Raw genomic sequence first — 24,177 nt, 5'->3', positions numbered from 1 at the left:
CAAAGTACGATTTTGGCTGTTATATTTCCATTTGAAGTTTGGAAGAGAACTCAGTATGACTTCACAGCCTCTTGTGTGTATCTTCTACAAACTGTAGCTGCGGTTCAATGATTGTACAGTGAGATTTATGTGTCTGCACACAAACGCTTGATTGTGTGCCTTTTTGGAGAAAAGAATCTTCCAAAAACGTTTGTGGAAATAATAATGTCTTTATGTCCAGGTGTTTTGTTGCAAATGGAGCCATGGACAAGCAGGACATTGGAATTCATATTTTGAAGTTATGTATTTTGTAGTTGTAATCAGTCATAGTTCTTACCTGCACAAATAAGGGAAATTTAAATAAGTTCTTGGAATAGGAAAAAAACTAACAGCTAGTCAGACAGAATAGTTGCGGAGCTCCACATAAATATGCAAAACTCTTCCTTTTAAATGTTTCCATTTAAAGTCATGAAAAAATTAGGACACTCTAAAGTTACTCTACCTTTGGACACATGGGCATTGACAAGCCTTCAATTTGCCCAGTTGCCAGTTCAAGCCGCCACCCCATCCATCTCAGTTGTGGTGTCCTTGGGGACTTCACCTGTCTTACTTGCTAGCGGTGGTCAGAGGACGCTATGGGGATCTCGCTTGTGTCAGACTGCCCCAAGGCAGCTGTGCCTACAGTGTAGTTTACCACCACCAGTCTGTGTGTATATGAATGACTAAACCACTTTGAAGTCCTTGGACTTGTTAAAGGACTAAGCAACACACTTAAAATTGCTAAGCTAACATACATCTAAACTTAACGTGATTAGAACATGTTACTCAGAATTTTGATGTTGGCTTGCACTGTTGGCAATCCATCTGAAATACTCCCAACTGTGGATGCAAAACTTCACAATATGAGCAAAAGAGCTGCCCGGGGCCTTCAACTAAAACACTGTGGGAGGTCTCAAGCAAAATAAAACAGAAAATAGTTTACAATGTTCTAAAGATGTCTATAAAGGTTTTGAGTTAATTTTATTTTTCAAATAAAACCCAACTTTACAGATGGAATACAAATGAAAAGGTATAACAGGAACTCAGCCATACCTGAAGATAACGTGAATAGAAAACACAATGCACAAACCACTCAACGTGCTCATCACTGCAAAACTATGATGAAAAATCCAATAACTGTAGAGGTCTGCACCTACTCACAAAAAACAGTTAAGTCAATAAATACCTCTAAACAAAGTTACCAAATTAAAATGATTAAGTCAAAGCAAATTTAAAACAAATCCCACTAGCACAAAGGCAAAAATAAAATTCAGTTTTGGTGGTTTGGAGTGAGCCCGGAGTAACCGCGGCACATGTCCTTTCAAGCTGAGCGTGGAGCCAACAGATTGTACGGCCAAAACTGGAGACTTTGGCCGAACAAATAAGCAGGAGACAAAACAACAGTCTGTCTTCCCTGCACTCACCCACAGAAGAGTCAATGTCTTCTGTCAAGGGAGACTGGATACTGAAGGACACTCTTTAAAGAAGAAGAAGAAAAAAAAAAAAAGAATTTACAGCCTGCTCAAGCAGCATGAATGACGGCTACCTCCAGACCGTGATCTTCACCCACTTATACTCAGCAGGGCTTTCGAATGATCTACATCAAAGTCGGCAAAACTGGCATCTGTGAAAAAGATCATGTCACCTAGTGACAGAACAGAAACCCAACATAACAAGAAGATGCCTCCCTGACAAGATAAAACTAATAACCTCTTAAAACAATCAGCGCAGCTGCTCTAAACAATAGTTACAGAGTAATCTGATTCACAGTCAGTTGTCCAGCTGTTTTTAAAGAGGTTAGGCTATACCCAGCTATCACCGGTGCAGGTGAGAAGCACCCTATCACAAGAGTATCAGTTTGAATATGGATGCCTTTAGAGTAGGGGTCTCCAACTCCAGTCCTTGATAGCTACTGCTATGCAGGTTTTTGATGCATCCATGCCCCAACACACCTGAATGAAATGACTGGCTCATTACCATGCCTCTGCTAAACTAAATTGGATACTAATAAGGTAATTCAATGTTGGCTGTAGCTCTCGAGGACAGGACTTGAAAAACCCTTATGTAGAGAAAGAGACTTCACAAATTTAACTTCAGTGGTAGGTGTGCAAGGAGAAAAAAATTTGCTCTGCATCATCGCATCTATGAAGCATGCAGAGTGAAGTGTCCATTCAAATTAATTCACTTTACTTATATACTGCCAATTCACAACACATGTCGTCTCGAGGTTCTTTGTAAAAAAAAAAAAAGTCAATTCAATCAGATCACGCCAAGTATACACATTCGATTTGATCCTATTTATCAAACAATCCAGTCAAGTTGAGTTTATTATTCAAATTGGTTAAAAGGTTTTCCGTCCAAGGACACCCAGGAGATTGGATTGAGTCACTGACATGAAGCATTTTGCTGTGCAACAAGCCATACAGAGAATGTGTGTAGCAACAGAGTAAATGCATATGTCACACACTGTCCAAGACTTCTGGCACTTATAAGTTATGGTTTCATAACGTGAAGATTTTAACTGAAATGTTTGAGCAGCAAAAAGCTGGAATAAAAATTGGGTTCCGTCCGTCTGCGTCACTAGATTAGCAGTCACATCTCGTCATCCAGTGTGCAGAGCTAATCACAAGATGCCCAGCAGCACCCAGCAGGGGAGCAACAATGCTCAGGGGCACTACAGCATGAGAGCTTCATTCCTGCATAGATCATGTACGACCATGAAAAGCTCTAACAAGCCCACTTGTGTTTCCTTATATGTGTGTGTGTGTGTGTGGGTGTGCATACTGTATAAAGTTACACACCCAAACATACAATCTGTACTACCTCAACTTTCATAGGCAGACGATCCTTGGCACTTGTCCGGCGATGCTCCAAAAAGGAATCTGAGTAGCTTTGTTCATGGCAGCGCAATGAATGGCCAAGTGATTTCAGCCTGTGTGTTCATTTCCTGACCATCAATCCCACAGTCCATTTGGTTCCACACACACACACCGGTGACTCTAACCATGCAACTGGAGAAGCCCCAGCATCCTCCTTTTTAAATTACACAATTACCATTCAAGAGGGAATTAAAAAGAAAAAACAGTGATTAGCTGGTATTTCTACCTCTACAAAGGCTCAGGGAAGTGTTCCTTCCAGCAAGTATATCAAATGTGTATTTACTCTTTTATGCAGTTGGATGTTGCATGAGTTAACTTCAAACCCTGCACTGTTTAAAATAAATTAAAAGAGGACATGCCAGATGCTTTGTTGTTGTTGAAAAAACATTATTTGTGGACAATAATATTATATATATATATATATATATATATATATATATATATATATATATATATATATATATATATATATATATCCCTTTGAAGTCTGTTTTCATTTAGTTGTTGAAGCATGCAAATTTATGTTAATTCATGTCATAATTATTATTTTTATGTGTCTATGTCAAAATGATAAAAACAACTAAATGCTTTGCACAAAATATTAAAATGAAAATGAAAATCACTGCTTGTCCCCAGTTATACAATCTTGAAAGTAGCATTAATGGTTTTGTCTGAAAGTTAATCTAAAAAATTTGCATGTTCAAAATATTCATAGCAACTAACAATTTGGGTTTAAAGTTTCTGTATTTTACTTTACCAATATGCTTCTTCTGACTAAAAGTATAAATCTTTTAGAGAGACCCAGCCACTCCAACTGTGACTCATGAGAGGGAACATGAGATTAAAGCGATGGAAATGACTAAGACTTTGGTAATGAGAGCTCACTGATGTCATAATGTTAAGCTGATTTTACATAATACTGCCCCTTTAATACAATACAAATAAAATCAGATTCTAGTGTTAAGTCAATTTAATTTGTGTGTTAATTCAATTTAATTTGAAATACTTAATCCCAAAAGGAAAAATAAGATATTAACTGCTGCCTTTGACTAAAACCCTAATGCAAACTAAGGGAATTAGTTTTCATTTTGTGCAAAATTAAAAGCACCTTACGAGGCAAAGGAGCCTGTGGCCGCAGAGATACAGGTCAAGGCCCTTGTTTGTCCTGGTTTAAAGATTATGAGGAGTTAAAGGATGTAGAGGTGAGTCCAGTGGTGTGCAGGCAGGCGCCTCAAGTGTTGCTTTGATAACCAGCTCAAGGAAGTTGAACTGAGTTCAGGAAGATGAGTACTTGGGAAATTCCTGGAGAAAATGAGACAAAGTGGAGGTCATTTAAGATGAATTGAAGTATGCCAGAGAGAAAGGGAAGAGGGAAAAGCAAAATCACGCAGACTTCTGGAAAGAGAGTCCAGTTTACGACTCGCAGGTCCCGTGTCAATGTAAAGAAAGCATCTCAGTCTGAGGTTGCTTACGTCAATGAAGAGAAAACAACCCAGGTCTGAATGGATTAACAGTACTCCCCTAAAACAGTGAACACAGCATAAAAGAAAAATAATCTACTTAGGAAAGACTTTAAGATGTTGGCCTTAGATTATCAGCAAATCCTAGAATTCACTGGAACATGTCCAAGAGACTTGGAAGTTGTTATACCCCAACAAAAGTCCAGAAGGCTTCGGCCCCAGGCCCAAAATATGAGATTTTATGCTTTGGTTGTTATTGTGAAACACTGTGATGAATGAAAAGATAAACTCTAGAGCCTGAGAGGCTATATAATGCGACATTGATCTGGTCTGAAAACGTATAAAAATACATTTTGTGGTGTTTCAAATAACTGTCAAGTTGTCGTCAGTAGATTTTTATTTCTTCTGCAGTATTTCTTTCTATTGAGAAAAAAAAATGGCAAAGTAGTTTTAATTTAGGGGAAATTGACTTGTTTATAGCTTTAATTTATTAAGCTCTGCTTCCTCGAGTATTAAATTTGCCCTATTTATTTCAGAGCTTTGAACGAGGCTGGGCACTTTTCTCCTCCACTCTAAGCTAATTTTATTTTCCAACTCTCTTTGCATCATTAGAGCTGTGTTTTTGCATTGGCTTTTGTTTAAGAAGTAATGACATATTTACTGCAGGGAAAATTGAGCAAATAAGCAGCTTTGATTTCAAACTTGTGTGTAGATGAAAAATCTTTTGACTGCTTCTTTCTTGAAGAATTGTAACTAAGTTAAGACTTTTAGTCATTTTTATCAACTCAAATTCAAGACTAATTGTATTTCAGGATAATGATGTGTTTCTTAAGCGCCTATCTGCTCCAGCAGGTATTTAAGTTTGAGTTCAGCTGCTGATAGTGGCTAACAGTGAAATGGTGCGGAACAGAGATAATTTCTAATCTTTCTTCCTTATATTCTAGTGCTAATTAAGCACAGACAGAAGAGGAGGAAGAAACACTTCTGCAGTCACTGACAGGTTTTCTTCCTGGACTCTCTTGTAATCAGCTCCATCCAATGTAAAAAAGCTTTTCCATCCCTATTAAAGAGATGCATCCCCACACCATAATACTGCCAACACTTTTCAAACTGGGCTTGTAAAGTCGCAGTGATGTGCTGTTTTACATTCTCATCACATATACAGCTTGTTCAGTTTTGGTCTTATTCCAGCAGAGCACCTCCTTCTACATGCTTTATGTGTCCTATTCAAGACTTACTGCTAACAGGATTTCTTTTGCTTTCTTTCGGTATTGGCTTTCTGCTTTGACATTCTTCCTCTGACACTTTCACAAATCAGCTGTATTAAAGAAACTACACACAAGTAGACAGTGCGTACTAATTAGTGAAGGCAGTCTGAAGCCTTTTTTAAAATAAAACAGTAGCTATCATTAGCTTATTTTATTATTTCTTATTAGGTGCTACTTCATGTTGTAGCAAACAGCCGTTAAACACCAGTAAGACACATTGCCATTTGTGGTTGTAAAACAACAAAATGTCTTGGATACTTTTTAAAGGTATTGCAAATGGAATTATGAGATGTTTTCTTAAGCTTTGTCTAAATAAGGTGAGTGGGTATAGAAAAACCCCACAATCCAATGTATGATGAACTTTTGAACAAATCACACACTCCCAAGAGTTAAGGAAAAAATGATGCCGAGTTTTGAATGACAGCTTCCTGTCCCAGCAGCCTTATAAATATCCTCTGGTATGATTCACTTGCTGTAGTACATGATTTTAAAAGCCCTTGTTAGCCACAGCTATGGCTTCCAGATGTTCCAGAAAAAGAAAGAAATTAATCTAATAATCAGGGTGGGCAGAGCTGACTAGCCCTGGAAGGTGCCGAATGATATCACCACATCTTCATAAATCAGGATCCTGGGTTGGGGATGTGTTTTTCTAAAGAGATCTCAGACCACCCCAGTAACAAAGTATTCCTGGCTGTGAAAGCACACAACACAAATTACCAGCAAAACCAAAGCAAAGATCTGTCTCCAAGTTAAAATGAAGCTGTGACACAGTATATAAAAAAAATTAAAAATAAATAAACACACACATAAGTTGAGTTTATGATGATTATCAGTCATCAAATCACATATAATCAAAATACACTTTTCTCTTTTGTTTGAGCCAAGACTTTCAGTCCTTAAATGGAGTTTATTTTCCTCTCAGTCTTTTCCTGATATTTCCCTAGACCTCCACATGCCTCTTTTGTTCGTCGACAGACAGAGCACAGTGTATGTGTTTACCCATTTGTTTTGGGGAATGGAGTGGAAAATAATGTTTCCGTGCTAATTTCCCCAGTTCAAAGGGATCAATCTAGGAAGAAAAATTCCCTTACAGCAGTCTTAAATTGTCTCAATGAGCTTGATTCTTATCAAACGGGTTCTCGTCTTTGCTACACAAAATCCCATGGAATGCTGCATTAAGAGGCAGTGGAAACTCTGAGCTCAAACAATACCACACTAATAACAGCAGGTATTTTTTTCTGACCTGCATTTTTGAAGACTTCAAATGGAGTTTAATTGTGTTTGCTGCAGGGACAGATGGGGTATTTATAGCCGCCTCTACGCTGCATTCCTTTGCAGTAAGCCTGAAGCAGTGCCTCAGACTGGGCTGACGGCTCAGTGCTGTCGAGACATTATGCGTAAGAACACCAAGGAGAATCACTGAGATTCAACAGCCCAGCTGAGCTTGGGATTTAATAAACTTATTTTCTTCCCAAAACAGCCCTATTGACAGTCTGCTACATTCATGGGAAGACTTGCTTTCTCCCATGCGTATGTCGAGCACCAAAAAATTTATTTAGACGCAGGAGGAAACTAAATGCTACAAGTTTCTGACAGATATGACTCAAACGTTGCCACTGTGTCATCAAAAGGACACAGTTGTCCTCGCCCACCGCAGATGTCTTACTCTATGTTTCCTTTCTTCCAGGACTCCAAACTCTGACAGATTTATCTTCCTCTTTATCTTCTATGCTCTCAGCCACTTCTTCATGCCTAACTCCTAGCTTTTCTCTGTTGCTGCCTTACGTTTCTCTTCCCTATTCATTTCCACTTTAACTCTCTTAACTTCCATGTTTCTCTTCCATTAACTGTCTCCTATCTTTCTTCTCGGAATAAGGTTGCACTGTAATTGTCTAGTGAGATGCTTTTGCACAGGTGAAGGACACATGGTCATCTTCTGACATAAACACAGGGAAACATGTTGACATCAAGGCCACATGGAGTATCAATGCTGTTTATACATAGTAATCACCTGAAGGTCTGATTAATGTTTTTGTTAATCAGTGGGACAGGAAGGAATACAGCTGTGACCTGTGTGAGTGACAGGCTGGTGTAAAAACAAAGATCAGTGATGTGTGTCTCAAATGACTGAAATAAGATACTGTATTTGATATTTAACTAAACAGAGTTAAAGTTTTACTAAAACCTATAGAGAAAACTAATTTATTCATTAACTTTGTAGTATTACACATTTTTGAATGAGGAAAAAAGCTAAAAATTTTATGATGACCATGTGTGTCCCTCCTGTATGGATGAATGTCAGCTAAAATTGGCACTTTAGTTAATTGTTAATTATCTTTATTCTACTTTTTCATTGTTTGTACCTCATTTAATAACACGAGTAGCTTCACTGCCAACGCAACCCCCCCCAGGCCTAAATGTTGAGGTTTCGTATGCTTTCTATGTCATCTGGTCAATGAATAAAAGCTTTTCCAAATCTCTCTGAAGCCAAAGTTTTCAAGAAGTGTTTTGTTTCCACGAATTCAAAGGTGCATTTTCTTCCTCTGGCCACAGCATGGCACTCTTCTAATTGAAATCTGACCTCTTTCTAAACAGTTCTGCTCCTTGCTGACATTTTGAGTCAACTCTGGGACATGCTGTCATGCGAGACTCGGCTCTGCATTGCAACCTGTCCTTTTTATTTAGCTTTAAAGATGAATCACGGGCGTGACGAACCGATCACACATGCCTATCAGAGAAGGGACACTACTGCAGGTTCTCTGGGGTTTGAGAGGAGTTTCTTTTGAAAGCACAAAACAGCTTGAACAAAATTAATCCCCTTTTCAGCCTTCTCCCTTTTTATTACAGGGTGACTCTCCTGAAGATCCGAGCAGGGCGGTCTCAACGCTCAGATCAGTCCTGCCATCTCATTACTCTCCTAGGGATCTGGGAGGTCAGTGCTATCAAGTGGAGTGAAGCTATAAAATAAATTGAATGTTCTGCTGAGGGAAATGTTGAAGGTGATGGACAGAAAGGGCCTCTTCTCAGAACCACAGCTCTCTGCAGTTCCCCTGGGTGGCACAGACTGGGACCTGGGCTCAGCAGCTGGATGACTGGCTGGAAAGAAAGGTTGCAGACAGAATTAAACATGAGCGTACCCGACCAGTGTGGTATGTTGGCCATCCGTCATTCTCCGCAGTTTTGAAAGGCTACCTGTGCAAATTCAAAGGACCTGTCAGGGATTGGAGTGGACACACTTGGCTGCACAGCGGCGGAATCAGAATTGCAGATGGGGTAAGAGAGGAGAAAGCGGAATAGAGCCAATCGATGTGAACGGCTACAGTATAAAACCACAGAGAGAGGTTCTCTGCTTCGAGTGATGTTGGACAAGGATAATTTTAGACTACAGTTACACATGTCATTTTAATGTGACGTTTGAGTTTTAAATATAAAAACATCCCGTTTATGACAGCAAATTACTTCGAGTCACTAAAACCTGAAAGTCTTCATGAAAATGTCTGAAGCAGCTCTGCTTAGTTTAAGTCTTTAGTCAACTTGGAACACAGATGTTTTGAGTTTCTCTGTGCTCAACGGTGTGTCCAGAGAATGAGGACGAAAGCTCGTAGTTAGAACATTTATAAATACAGAAAAACACAGTAGGCTCTACATTTATAGTTAACTTGCATTTATAATGTTCACATTAGCATAAATAAAGGAAGTTAATGTAAACAACTTAATGCTCAGATGTTAATCTAAAGTTAACACAAAGAAATATTGTTAGATAAGTTTTAAATCTGAAAGAAATGTAGTCTTATATGCTTTTTATTGGGGATGATGTCTTCATTATTGTCCAAACTTATTAAAAGGTAAGACTTGTTTTTGTGTTGTTCTTTGTTTGTGTTTGTCAGATTTTAAATAGGTTTCCACAAAAAAATGTGTGCGAAAATACCAACTGTTTAATTGTCCCACAAGTATTAGGTCCCTTTAATCTGTTGCTTCCTCTGATTTCAGACTGCAGAAAAGACTCCACACACAAAACATGTGCTGACTTTATAGAACACCTGCCTCAAGCCTTAAATTAGATGGTATGAACGTAGACAAATACTTGGACTAATTCCTTTATCACCACAAAAGAAAAAGCACACTTGAGCACCTCTGATTATTGAGCCAGGGGTCTTTTTTAATGACGGCCTAAATTACAAACTGCCTCTCAGAAATGTGATGGTTATTTGTCTTTAACACAGCCTTTTGGAATTCTCCTTATCTGCACATTTAAGATTTATACACATGGCTTCACCAACATGATGGGTTAGCCCCTGTGTTTTTGATTATGTTTCCATTAGTGTTTTTCTAAGGCATCAACTTGTAAACTAATTTAGCTTCTGGCGCCCTAAAACTATTCTGGCATGAAAGAGCTATTGCAACATTTGGCTTACAGCCCCTCCTTTTTTCTCCACTGCCAGTAAATGTTTAAATATGTTGCAGTTTTGTTTGAAGGAGTGTGTCACAGCACACGGCTAGTCAGCAGATATCTTCGAGATAAGAGCACTGTGTTTACTCAGGTTTTGCTTTTAAACTTGGCTCCAGAGCTGTGGTCAGACCTGTTGCTGGTAACAGACTGGACCTTTGTACTACAAAAGAACCACTTCAACACAGACTCGATAAGCGCATTTCAAGATTTACGTATTTATAAATCTCTGAGATGATTCAAAAGCTTTACTCTTCACAAAAAAGTCAATTGAATGATTGAATGAATTGCATATTTTGGAAGTAGGATAGAAAATTGTTTGGTTTTATCAACTTTATCAATTTTTGTCTATGTCAAAGCCATATCTGACTCTGAAGAAGTATAAGTCAGGAGATGGATACAAAAAATAGTGTGTGTAATCATATCATGTTGCAACCAATATATGCCTTTCCTACAAAAAAAAAAAAAATATATATATATATATAATGGGGAAAAGGGTCATGTGTCTTGTTGTTATGAAGTGTAAATAAATATCTGGATTCAACTGTATCTTCCTCTGCTGACTTGATAATAAACAGACTTCCATCAGAGCCTACTTCAAATGATATAGAGCACATTTTTCATCAAATGACTTGCTTCTCCCTTTTGTTTTAAGGTCCTCATTATCACAATAGCAGGAAATGACAGGTGACAGATTCCATTTAAAAGGGCAACTGTGACTGAATCAAATCAATACTTAGATGGATGACACTGCTCTTCCACGCTAAAAGAGCTTCCCTTTGTTTGGAGCCTTATGAATGTGTACACTTTCACCTGAAACCTGCTCCTTCAAATGCCATGTGCTTCATCACTGCCAGTCTTTGATTACTTCTTCCTCATTAGTTCCTGATCCAAAAAACCATGACTTTTCAGCTAAGGGTCATTATTTTATGAGCGACATTAAAAATCACTCTTCTGACAGGTTGCTTTCTTTATAAAGGTGACAAAAGTCACATACATAGTGCAGAATTGCACTATGTATTGCAATTGGCAGGTAATAGGACCTCAACAACTAAGCTCCAGTGCTAATCCTTAATCTTTGCTACACATCAAAAAAACTTCAGTGTAGTTGGACTGGAGAGATGTATAATTTAATCATTTTTATGTCCGCCCAGTGCATGTGTGTGTTGTCTCTTTGTTTTCCCTCTGATAGACTGTCAAAAATTCCATCCACTACATCCCTAACAAAACGCTAGCTGCTAATCAGCTTTGTGTTGTTTAAAGATTTGATGGCCCTAGGAAATGTGGCCATGTCAGACAGGAAGATGAACAGAGAAAGAAGGAAAAAGACTTGCAAAGTCCACAGGTCAGGAGTCAAACCACAGGTGGCTGCATCAGGGTCTAAGAGCACCTGACGAGAGCACACCACTACCCTCTAGCAACCACTAAAGACAAATCCCCAAACTGGTTTTATTGGAACCATCCTATTTTCAAGTCCCACCACTTTGGATAAAACTACTACTGAAATCCAATGATATGTGCCATTTTGTCACATGAAATGCTACGTGTGTAAATTGTGAGACAAGACGTATTTTACTGTAGTATTTCATATGTGTTTTCCCAAAAAATCTTGGATTACTTGACTAAATTTGCATGTAATTATTAGGAAAACACTGGACATCTACTATGTGTCTGAGCTTACATGCTGGTGTTTCAGTTTACATTACTCAGAAGATGTTGTTATTGCTCCTGATAGACACTTTTTCATTGCTCCATGTTTTTGGAAAAACTTTCGTGAGCTGCAATAACAGGAAGAGTGAAAAACAAGGACAAAATATCTCCAAGTCATTTACAAGATGTTGTAGAAGTGTGAAGAAAGCTTGTAGTGTCTTCTACCACTTATGTAAATCTTCGATGGGAAGTACCTGGAAATCCAGCATCTTCCTCACACATGCTTGTGGAGAGAAGCAACAATAGCATCATAGACAAACAGGATTCAGCTTCATTGTGGAAAACAAAACTGCTGCGTTTTACTTATTCCAAATAAATCCAATATTTTGGAATGCACTATAAGAAATACGCCACAAGAACTCCAGTGAAATTCTGTTCTAATGGCACCGGTCTTAAACGTCTGCAGAAAAACTGTCCTTGTAAGGATTAAAAGTCATTATCTTCTTCAGAGTTTTTGACTGGCATAATCTAAAGTATTAAGACATTTTTGTGTGGGAGTTTTTAAGGTTCAGGTTTGCAATTTAATGCATGAGCAGACATCTTTAGTGGAAGCCCTTTTTCTCATTATAAGTTATTCTTTGCAACTTGCTTGATTTGGTTTCCCAGGGATTCCTGCATGGTTCAATTTTATTTTCTTTCTAAAAGACAAAGAGGTATGAATATATCTTCTGGTCACTCATTTTATTTTGTAGTATGGAAATGCATTTTTTAAAATAATATTCCATAGTATGAAGAGTATGCTCCTTTTTTCTTGAAATTGGTAAGGAAGGAAGATGAGAAGTGGTTTCAGAGCTGAATCTGGCTGGATACTGTTAAATTTTAGAGGTTAGACTTCACATTTGTCTTCTGCAGAGGGACACCGTCTGGTCTTATCTTGCTTCCCCAGTGTTGGGCTTATCTCAGCTTTGGTTTTGCACTTATTCTTGGACAGAATAGTACACCAACTGCACTATGCTCAGTCCAAGGCTACGGAGGCTTTGCAGCAGGCTGTGACTCATGCCTATATGCATGAGTAATCTACTTTCTCATTACATGTGGGTTAGACCCATTTATCCACTTCACTTTTTCTGGAAAACCCACTATCCACGTTTAAGGGAGACGTCTCTTCTAACTCCATAGCAAATTCATCAAGCTAAAAAAAAAATGCTACAACTTTTGTTTTTACTTTTTCACTTCAGGGATGCCACAGGGCTGTATGTACTTTCAAAAATAAACAACGTAGATCAAGCCTGAGAATTGCACTGGATCAATTAGGATCCTCCAAAGGATCGGATGTTGCTGAAATTTGAAAATGTATAAGTAACTTGAGAGATCTGATTTAGCTTAGTTGTCAAGTGCACACATTTCGTCACAATGTACCACATCAGACTTGTTTTGTTCCCAAGCGAGCAGAAAATATTTTTGCCGTTACCTCCTGTGCTTTCCCTCCAGCTTTTACTCTCGCATGAAGACGGCATAAAGTGTTTATGACCCCACGTCCCAGAGGTCACATTCAGACTTTCATTCATTACTCTGTCATGTCAAGCATTTTTATCGGCTTCTCCAATCCTATTCATTTATGTGACTGAGGTGGTTAAACAAAAATGCACTGAGAGGTGGTGACCCTGACCTTTGTTCAAACAGAAAGGCACATACAAATGTCAAGGCAATAAGCAACTTCCTCCTCAGAGCAAGCAGTCGCCTAAACAGGAGCATTTGCTTACAAGTAATTTATCGCCCACAAGTACATTAGGCAAGAATGAAGCCAACCGACATGACTTGCTCGTGTCGATTATAGTGCTATTACTTATAATAAAGCCATGAATTTCTTTATCATATCTTAATCAAATTGGTGCAGTCATAACAAAGATAATAAGGCAAAATAGCTCTGCAATGCATTAAACCACACGTTCTTTCCCCAGCTGAAGGGAACTTGCACTTCCTCTTTGTAATTGTGCAGGCCCACGCATGTGTTGGAATCCTGGACCCTCACTCCAACTATTTCCGGTTATAAATAAGCACTCAACCTTTAAAACCGATAGCAACAGTTCATTGTGTCTGCTTCCTTTTCCAGCATGAACACCGATAATTAAATTGTGCACGCAGAACGATAACACATTTTAATGTAATTAAAAGATTGCAGATGTGGAAGCTTGCAGAAAATCCAAGTTCTTATACTCAGTTTCTAAATACATTTGCATCCAAAAGTTCATATTGCAAGTCTTTGAACCATACAGATTGAGATATTTGGATTTGTAAAAGGAAAACTGGACGATGCTCATACTTGCACCATTAGAGGCACTAAAACATACTTTCTCGAAAGCCAAGATGGCCCTGCGCCTCCTGGCCAGCAGCACTGGGCATTGTAATTGTTCCATAGGCTTCAATACCTGGAACTGGTGGGCTCACTAGTTCTTGGAAGAACTAGTGAGTTCTTGCTTAGCATCCAGACTCTGGATGCTAAGCAAGGTTCACCCTCCGTATTGATGTGTTTTAAAATGACAACAACAACTCATCTTTTGTACAAAGTTATGATTTAACTGTGTAGCAGACGAAAACGTTGCTACTTTGAAAATCTTTATATTTGGAGTTTATTCACATCTTACTGTTCAGTACATCTGCTGCCATCAGAGGGCCTTTGATTTGTGAATAATTACTATGCAGCTTACTAAAACTCCAAATGCCAGTTTGCTGTTTATAAAGTTAGTTAAAAGTGACACATGAACATTTTTCTGATTATAGACTGAATTATTTTGTTAAAATGTCAACTGCTACATCACTATAGCACTACTTAAGATTTAATGCATTTTGAGTCAAACTTTTTTTTTAAGTGTACCAGGTTCTAATTTAGTCTATGTAAAATTAGCTATAGTAAGACTTGCACAAGTCTTACCAAAGATGAAATCATTTTAGAATTCAAAGCAAGTCTCCCTTCCTTTCCCCATGTCTGGTCCCAATAGCTTAGGAAAGCAGAATGATGTCACTTGTTGGGTTTTCTGTGTCAGAGCAGATGTGGAGGTATGGATAGTGGACATTTCCTTGTTGGATATCTTACTTTATTCAAGCATAGAAATCATGAGAAAAAAATGTGAGACTGATGAATATGTAATATCTAATGAAGCTTACAAATGTCCAGAAAGGAGCACCAGGTGTAGAACGTTGTCTTTTTACAATCAGGGAGACTAATGAAAGAAGGCGAAATGCAAAGAATGAAGAAGTGGCTATGAAACTATGTAAGTTGGTGAGCGATGGTGGTAGAAGTCTGTCCTGTAATCAGTGGGTTGCCAGTTCTAATTCCTGCTCCATCCATCTCTGGTGTTGTGTCATTGGGCAAGACACTTCAACCACCTTCCCTGCTGGTGGTGGTCAGAAGACCCGGTGGCACTGGTGCCTGGCGGCCTCTCTTCAGTCAGACTGCCCCACGGCAACTGTGGCTACGATGTAGTAGCTTACCACCATTAGTGCAAGTGTGAATAAATAACTGAATGTAGGGTGAAGTCCATTGGAGTTCATAAGCCCTATACAGGTGCAGGCCATTTACTATTTTATCATTTGAATCCATGCAGAAGTAACGCTAAGAGAGAATATTGTTTAGTTGGTTAGTTATGGTAACATTACTTAAATGTAGTTTACCTTTCTTTGTGCTTCATTTTTAAGAACTGCTGTACTGTAGTTTTCAGGATTTGGTACACTATAAGTTTTGCTTCTTAGTCTTAAGTTGCAACCAATATTTTTATCATGCATTTGCAGTCACACAGTATACACACTGATTTTTGAGTGTGATTGATTTTTTATTTTTTTTTTCATTTGTAAAGGACAGTAATAACTTTTTAATAACAAAAACAACCAGAGTCAAACACAAAACCTTGCCACAAAAGCAACCAGAGAATTCAGAGTAAGATGGAATAAATAGTGGATATGCCAAAAATCCACTATTAATTCACCAGTGTCTTATACACAACTAATAAGGGCGGATCAATGACAGTAAAAATATCATTACAACAGTTCATGGCAAAAATTCCAACTTTAGGCACCATTTCCCAGCAACCGTGCAAGGATTAGCAATGATATTTGTCCATGTCCCTCATATTAAAAAGCAATTTAGACATTTGTGGTCTGGAATGGTTTTGAAGTGAAATCCAGAATCCTCAATGTCTAAGGTCAGGACAAGACTGAGTACAAACCCGGTCGAGTCCGAGATGAGACGGAGACCATCAAAAAGTGGTCTTCAGACTGAGACTGACCTCAGTTACTACATAAATAAAGTTAATTGAGTTGTTTGAATTGCAATAAGTAAGTGAAACACAAATTTTGCTTGACAGAATATGGATTTCTGTACTTTGTCCAGTTCCTTTGATTAAAGCAGTGCTGTTCAAAGTCAGTCCTTTAGAGTCGGTATTTTTGCATGTTTTAAAAGTTTTCTCCCTGGTGGTAGCTACTGCCTCAGCATGTCAATGTTCTGCAGAGGCCTGCTAACAAGCTACCATTTAATCCAGGTGTGTTGAACCAGGAAGAAAACTAAAACATGCACAATCCGGGCCCTTGAGGACCAACTTTGAACAACACTGGATTAAATATTTTAGGCTTAATAGTCTGCATTTATTCAACAAAGAAACATTGAGATACTTCGGTTCTATTGCATCTACAAGTCTAATTAAGTTTCACTGATAGTGATTTGACTTTTAAATTGATAAACACTGAGCAGAATCTCTTAATCCAGGGGAAGATGGAGAAAAGAGAAATAGCAAAATACGTTGTAAATTACTCTGCATATTTTTTATCATACAGTCAATCTCTCATTCTCTCTCTAATGTGAAAATATCTTAACCATCCATCCATCCATCCATTTTCTGAACACCCTTGTCCCTCAGTGGGGTCGGGAGGGGTGCTGGTGCCTATCTCCAGCTAACGTTCCGGGCGAGAGGCGGGCTACCCCCTGGATAGGTCGCCGGGCTGTCGCAGGGCAACACAGACACACAACCATGCGCACACACACACACACACACCTAGGGGCAATTTAGACAGACCAATTAACCTAACAGTCATGGTTTTTGGACTGTGGGAGGAAACCGGAGTACCCGGAGAAAACCCACGCATGCACAGGGAGAACATGCAAACTCCATGCAGAAAGACCGGGGCCGGGAATCGAACCCAGAACCTTTATCTTAACATTTTACAGTTTTACAAATGGTGTTTTTTTTTTTTTTGTTTTTTTGTTTTTGGTCTGGTCTCCAAGTAAAGAAAGAGTTGAATGGGAAAAAGTTTACATTTTTCAGATGTGTATTAGGAGAAACAAAAACAAAAACAAAACAAAACAAAAAAAACATAAAGTACAACAAACAAAGTACACTGATGACTTCTCCATAATTAATGTTTTTTTGAAGCTATGAGTCGTGGAATTTCTCATAAACATTGACTGTGTATTTCAAAATATACGTCCCCAGACTTATATTGCTTCCTGCTTTAAGTGCATTCCAGAAAAGTCCAACATGAACTTCTCTGTGGCTTTAAATTAGATGTTTTACGAAGAGTGTCAAAAAAAAAAAAAAAAAAGAAAAAGAAAGAAAAGCCAGATGGTACCCTTGGTGTTATCACTCTGGCATATGGGTCCTTTTCAAGCACATTCAGAGCATTGTTGTGTGTCTAGTATTCCTCTCCAGGACCCACAAACACTGGCACTGCAGTCACAGCCACGCAGGCATGCTTTCATGTGGCCAGGCGTCACCATTCTACCAGCCTCGAGTGCATCCTCTGTTGCTCTAAATGGTTCCTGTGGTTTTATATTAAATGGGAAGGGGGGGGTGTCAAAAGCCACAACGGCTTTAGCTGGTATGACTCAGGAGTCAGGATGCTTATCGTATTGTATCGTATGCTTTTATTTAAAGCAATGTGACTACGATAAATCCTAGCCTGCTGCCTTTGCTGTTTGCACTTTTTTTTTTAACAAGCAGTAACGTCTTACCAACTTAATAGATAATTTGTTTTTTTTTTAAATATAATCATCAAGCTTAGTGTGTGTATTAAAAAGTTAAATAGAAGCCAAAAACTGGAAACATCCAGAGCTTTGCAGTCCTAAAAGTAACTTTCACTGTCTGCACGGGGGGCAACCAATTTAACTGACACTTTGTTAAACTCCAACCAGTGAATGCTGAAGATAGATAGGCATCAGCCCACCCTGTGCTCACGGTATTGAAGGGGCAGTATTATATATTTTCCAGGCATAAATTGCCATTTTACAGCACAATCAAGGAACAATGTTACTTTTATCACCTCCCATCAGGCCACTGGGTGAACCGGGACTTTAACTCTAGAGAGAATGAATTATCTGTGCCCTCCAAAGATAACACTTTCACAATACTTAACTTCAACATTTTAATATGAACTGAAGGCAGAGAAATAATACAGAATAAGCAGCCTTCTGGTGCTTCTGCCTATGATTACTCATGAACACATGTTATCCTCTGTCCTTACGGCAGTGAAACATACAGTCTTTTATCTCTATCTAGCCTCTGCCTGGTTTTATCGACAGAGCACTGACTGACTGTTGGGGGGTCAGTTGATGTCCCCCCAACAGGAGGGACAGCAAGGTTACAGCAAAGTTATAATTGGCGATTAACAAATGTGGTAAAATAATCAAATCACTCTTGTTTGACATTATATGTGGGAAATAGCAACAACATGATGATGCTTTAACAGACTTAGGAGAAAAAAGACAATAAATGTGGATGACTTTAAATATCCTTCTAAAACTGCTTATAGATGTTAGAAAGGTTTGTCATATTCTGATGTTCAGTTCATCCAACTTTTAAAGTACAAGAAACTTGAACAGAATGATTTTGTCTCACTTGTTTCATATGGGGGCTGCACAGTGGCGCAGTTGGTAGAGCTGTTGCCGTGCAGCAAGACAGTTCTGGGTTCGATTCCCGGCCCCGGTCTTTCTGCATGGAGTTTGCATGTTCTCCCTGTGCATTCGTGGGTTTTCTCCGGGTACTCCGGTTTCCTCCCACAGTCCAAAAAACATGACTGTTAGGTTAATTGGTCTGTCTAAAATTGCCCCTAGGTGTGAGTGTGTGTGTGCGCATGGTTGTGTGTCTCTGTGTTGCCCTGTGACAGACTGGCGACCTGTCCAGGATGTACCCCGCCTCTCGCCCGGAACGTTAGCTGGAGATAGGCACCAGCACCCCTCCCAACCCCACTGAGGGACAAGGGTGTTCAGAAAATGGATGGATGGATGGATGTTTCATATGGAAATTTATGTTTTTTTGATGGACAAAAAAATAGCATTTACTGTCTGTTTTTTTTTTTTTATGTCAACACTGCTTGTTTTTTCTTTCTCCTCCTCCTGAAGGCTGATAATTGGCTCTCGTTCACATTGGAAGCTCATTAATACCTCGTCAGCGCCCAGAGGAAGAGCATTTCATTGATTAGATCCCTACCAGGAGTAACGTCAGACACCCTCAGATGCTCAGTTTGTTTCCATATTCCTGACTGCTTGTTAATGAGATGGTGGAAAGCAGCAGGATTTTGCTGACTCTATCCATGCTCAGAAGTTGTGAGCCAGTCTTATAATTACTAATTTACTCTTCCTCACACCCAGCAAGCTTCCAAGACGCTGCTGAGAAGCACCACTAGGAATAAGCCTGGTCTTAATATCTCATTAAAACAACAAAGGGAAGGCTATAGGTGGAAGCATTTAGCATTTAGTTCATGAAACCTATCGCAATCTACATGTTAGATTAATTTATGTCCTAAATTTATAATGTCCGCCTGGATATTTTTTTGCTTATTTTAATTGTACGCAGTTCTTAAATATCCTGTGAGTAAATATATTTGCCCATTTATCCATAACAACCGAAGCTTTTAACATATAGCAAGTAATTTTCTCAATTTACCGTCTATTAAAAGAGTGCCTCTCAGATTAATTTCACTTCCTGCTACAATGGGTGAAATTACCATAATAACCCGACTTTGGATGAAAAGTGCAATGTCTCCGCTTTTAGAAACCGTAAAAAATTTTCAGACAGCGCAAAGTGTGGTAGAATTACGGCACTGCAAATTTGCCTGGATCACTGGCGCTCTGTTTAGGACTTAAGGTTTCAAGAAAACCAATCAAAATCTCAAAATCTTGTAGAATAAACATTGTAACTAATTGTAAGTAATTAATTATTACATTTTAAAAGTCAAAAATTTGCTGCATAGCCATAGTTAAAGTCCATATATGGTCGATCTAAAGCGTATATATACTACTGCTAATGTTCTACTTTTTGTAAGGTGAAAATCAGACAATTATAAGCAAGTTATCAAATATCCCACCAAGCCACAATTGTAAAATGAAACCCAAATGACCTAACTGTGAACATGCCTAAAACTACTTTATTGAAGTGCAGTTTGACTAAATACCATTTGTATTTAGTCAAATGGCTGTCACTTTGTCACTGTGAATTAAAATAACTTTAGCGCAGAATCTGAACTTTTAGTGGAATTCTCAAGTATTTGTGGATTCCCACTTTTCACATGGGGTTGTGGCCCCAACACATCTGAGAATACCAGGGTGTCCATTGTAGTCTGATGGAGCTAAATTGACCCTAAATTCCAGAAGTGATGTCAAGGACAAGAACAACACAGTACATCACCAAACATGAAACATGATGACAGCGTTTTGCTGGAATTATTGACAACACCAAATACCACTTAGTTTTGAAAATAACTGCTAGAGACAGCTAACGATGCAGCTATAGTCAGAGGGATTTCCTTTTTCAGCAGATGAGAAAATCCAAACATCCATCCAAGTCAAAAGAATTACTTACTCTGGAGAGAATGGAAGTTTTGGAATGTCACAGCCAGCGCCCATAACCAAATCTGACAGAAGATCTTTGAGGTCACGCGAGGAGGGTTGTTGACAAGACGTGTCCTCATGATCTGATGATTTAGGAGAAGTGAACAAAGAAATGGATTTAGTTAAGATGAATCATGTCAATAGTCTCCTACCAAAGTAGACCAAGAGTTTAAAGGTTCAACAAGCAGTGCTTAATGGTGGGCACACTAAATGTAACCAAATTATCATAGCTTTTTTTTAATTATTATTATTAGTCATTATTTGACATTTTGAGCTGAATTGTATAAGACAAATGTCATAAGAAATTTGGATTATTAAACATATTAAATGCAGGTTAAGTTGCCTCTTCCCTATCAGGGCACTTTATTTGCAGTTGGATCCAATTCGCTGGTCCTGTAATGGCATTAAGGTACCACATCCTTCTGTGAGAACATTGTTTAAAAAAACCGGAGATCACTTGTGACTCTTTCTCATATTTATAGCTCAACAACAAGAAAAAAAGAGCATAAAAACAGATTGAGATCTGAAGGTCTTGCTTGCTGTTAGTAATTAGAACTTTGCTGTAAGCAGGTACATCTGCACACATCACATCAAAGCTTTGTAACAGTCCTGATTCTTTTCAGTGCTACAGATGTCAAAACAGGCATTTGTGATTCACAGAACTCCTACTAAGGTTTTCATGAAGTCAATCTGAAGAAAGGGGTTGTTTCTTTATACGAGCTGAGATGAAATAGGCAAAACATTTCATTATCCAAATTCAAGTTTGATTATATTACTCAAACCTGACACACGACCAAGAGTGCTTCTTCTGCTGCAACTAACAATCCATCTTAATGGTTACTTTTTCATAGCTTCTTCTCATATCTGTTTCTGGTTCTCACACTGTCTAACTTACACTCAAAACCACACTACTACTTTCACTCTCACACATTGTGCCCTGAAGTAACACCTCTGCCTTTTGCCCTCTCTTGCTCCACAGTCTGTCTTTCTCACCCTGTTCTTCTTGTTGTACTCCCTCCACTCCTTCATCCGCATTTGTACACCTATATCTTATTTATCCATTCCTCTTAGATAAGGTCTCGGGAGATGAGAGACATCTGCTGAATCTGCTTTGAAGATGTGTCACGTTGCTCAATTATGTGTGGTGCCAAGGTCTAGTTTGCATTTGGTGACATGGAGAGAGCATCGGTAACAGGTGGCGGGAGAAGACATGCTTGTCAGGCTGTTTGATAAATAAAATATATTATGGTAATGTTACTGAGGAAAGGGAGAGATGTGACTATTAGTGAATTGGCTTGCACTGTGCCCACATTCAGAGAGATGGGACTTTAGGAGGTGGATGGTGGAGAAACATATGCACACACTCACAAGGACTAAAAACATAAATACAGTGAAGCACCCCCTCCCCCCTGGTAAATGTGTAAATACGGGCATATGTTTAATCTTCTACTGTCAGTGGATTTGCATATATGTCTGAATACAGACTTCAGAAACGTTTATTTGTTAAAATGAATGCAAATCAACTGCCGCGTTGAAGGACTGCCATAAGAGCCACGGATACTGGCTTGACTGGTGCTGGCAGATGGAGGCTTGCTTCCTCTGTGGGTGTATCCCATTACTCTTCTGAAACCCTGGGCCTTGTGCTGGACAGAAGTTGGACAGGCACTCTACCATCAAGCCAAATGAAGAATGTGTATTTAATGAGGAAGGCGGGAGTGCGGGGTGGAGGGTGAGAGGGAATGAATTAAAACTAACATCTTGAAATCTTTTACACATGCAGGCATGCAGACAACGTGCAAGGCAAAAATAAAGACTCCGGACAACAAGCGCCATAGTTCAGCCTCTCCCAAAAAAAGCACACACACAGCCAATATGAGAGGTGACCAGAGGTCAAAGGTCTTTGGACTGGAGGGCATCTCATCTAAAAAATGGGAGCCGGGCAATTCATCATGCATTTGGTCTCCCGGCACACATTATCAGTCTTTGGTGTCAGAGAGACTCCATTCCGCTAATGGTTGTGCCTTTGGAGCCAAAAGGATATATTAAAAGGAAACCGAAAACTAATTCCTGAGTCTCGACTTGCCAGTATTCAGTACATTTAATGGCGACGTTAAAGACATTACATCAAACAATACCCAGGCGCCTCATAAAATAATAAAGCTAAAACATTTTACATTCATTTGTTATATTTTCAAACAACTTTTTTTTTTCATATATAGCTTTTTCCAAAAGTGTCTCCTGGTGAGGTCGGCATTTTGACTTGTCAATCACATCTCTGATGAGAAGGGTACGTTGAAGCTGGGATGAGGTTAATATATGACAAACAAACAAGAGAGAAGGGGGCCTTCTGTTCTGCCGTGATACCTGTCTGCTAGTGGGAATCAGGCCCATATGTGTTATGGGTAACTCCCAGTGGAAGCCGTGACTCCGGGGGTCATGCTGGGGCAGCTTCGTACTCTCTTCATTGCACACAGCTGTGCTTGCAACGCAAAAAGCCCTCACCTCTGACCTCACGACCGCCTAGTACACCTTTGCTGGAATGTTGGATGATTGGCTACTTCGCTCCCCTTTTCATTTCCTGTCGCTTCAGTTTTCGCTAACAGCCTTGTGAGTCTCCCAAGTGCCTACCCACCTGGGTCTTAAAGGGATTTTCTGGGCTATCAAGGACAGGCTTGGGGCTTAAATATGAATTATGAATGGATTTGAGCCGAGCAGTAAATCAATAATGTTTGCACGGGAATGCATTACACTTGTGCCACTCATTATTCATCAAGCAATAACGGAAAACTAATCCCTGGTATTCATGTTAGAAAACAGTTAAACACTCTGACACATTTTGGTTTTGAACTTAAAGGTCATTTGCGCTTCAATATTTCATCATAAAGGATGGATTACAATTACACTTCAAGGATTTCCTTGGACAATGTGAAGGAGAGTGGCAGGGTGCAACAGCTGAAGTCATATTTATTTGACACATTTACTGAGTACATTTCATCTTTGCAATTATGTAAAAAAAAAAAAAAAAAAAAATTTAAAAACACAGTAATTATATAATTCATTCCATTTACCAGGATGTCAGTCACAGCTTTGACGATTGAATCCGCTTTTTTCTGTGCTTATTTGCACATCTAATCAATAGGAAATGAGCATTGTATTTTGTGTAATGTAAACACAGTAAGAAGTTTAATTGTCCTGCAAATTTGGTGCTTCAGTCACGAGTTATTTAATAGATTTTTTCTGTTTGTTTTTACTTTTAACTTCTCAATAATTCAGGAACGTATTTTTGAACGTATGTCAAAATCTAAAATGCTTATTCATTACTTAATTTCCATCTACGATGCACATACATTATTTAAAATAAAGTTTGATATTCAATAAATGCTTCTTTCTTTTTTAAAGATATGCAAAAAAAAATTACAGTTTTATGAGATTTTGAGGTGGGGGTTATTACCACCTTAGTGCTGCTGAAGGAAGGGTTTTCAAAATTAGTTTCAAGTAAATGGAAAAAAAAAAAAAAAAAAAAAAAAAAAAATTTCCCTTTTTCACAAATCTTCCTGCTGAAAAAATGAAGGGGGGGGTT

At 38.7% G+C, this 24,177-nt stretch overlaps 1 long non-coding RNA gene across 3 annotated transcripts in view; it reads right to left on the bottom strand.

Moving 5' to 3' along the window:
- LOC106952137 (uncharacterized) overlaps nt 1–24,177 on the bottom strand; it is a 136,065-nt gene that overhangs the window by 21,087 nt on the left and 90,801 nt on the right. For 2 of the 3 annotated variants that reach the window (XR_001425926.1, XR_001425943.1), the window contains one exon: nt 20,569–20,680. The exons of the other annotated variant lie outside the window; for it this stretch is intronic. This is a non-coding gene — a long non-coding RNA (uncharacterized LOC106952137). The remainder of the gene's footprint in view (nt 1–20,568; nt 20,681–24,177) is intronic. 3 annotated transcript variants of the gene reach the window in all.

The sequence above is a fragment of the Poecilia latipinna genome, unplaced genomic scaffold (genome assembly GCF_001443285.1).
Source record: "Poecilia latipinna isolate Pla-1442-1.1 unplaced genomic scaffold, P_latipinna-1.0 Scaffold2, whole genome shotgun sequence".
Taxonomy (NCBI): domain Eukaryota; kingdom Metazoa; phylum Chordata; class Actinopteri; order Cyprinodontiformes; family Poeciliidae; genus Poecilia; species Poecilia latipinna.
Note: the sequence above shows the minus strand (reverse complement) of the source record. Positions and strands in the feature narration are given on the sequence as shown.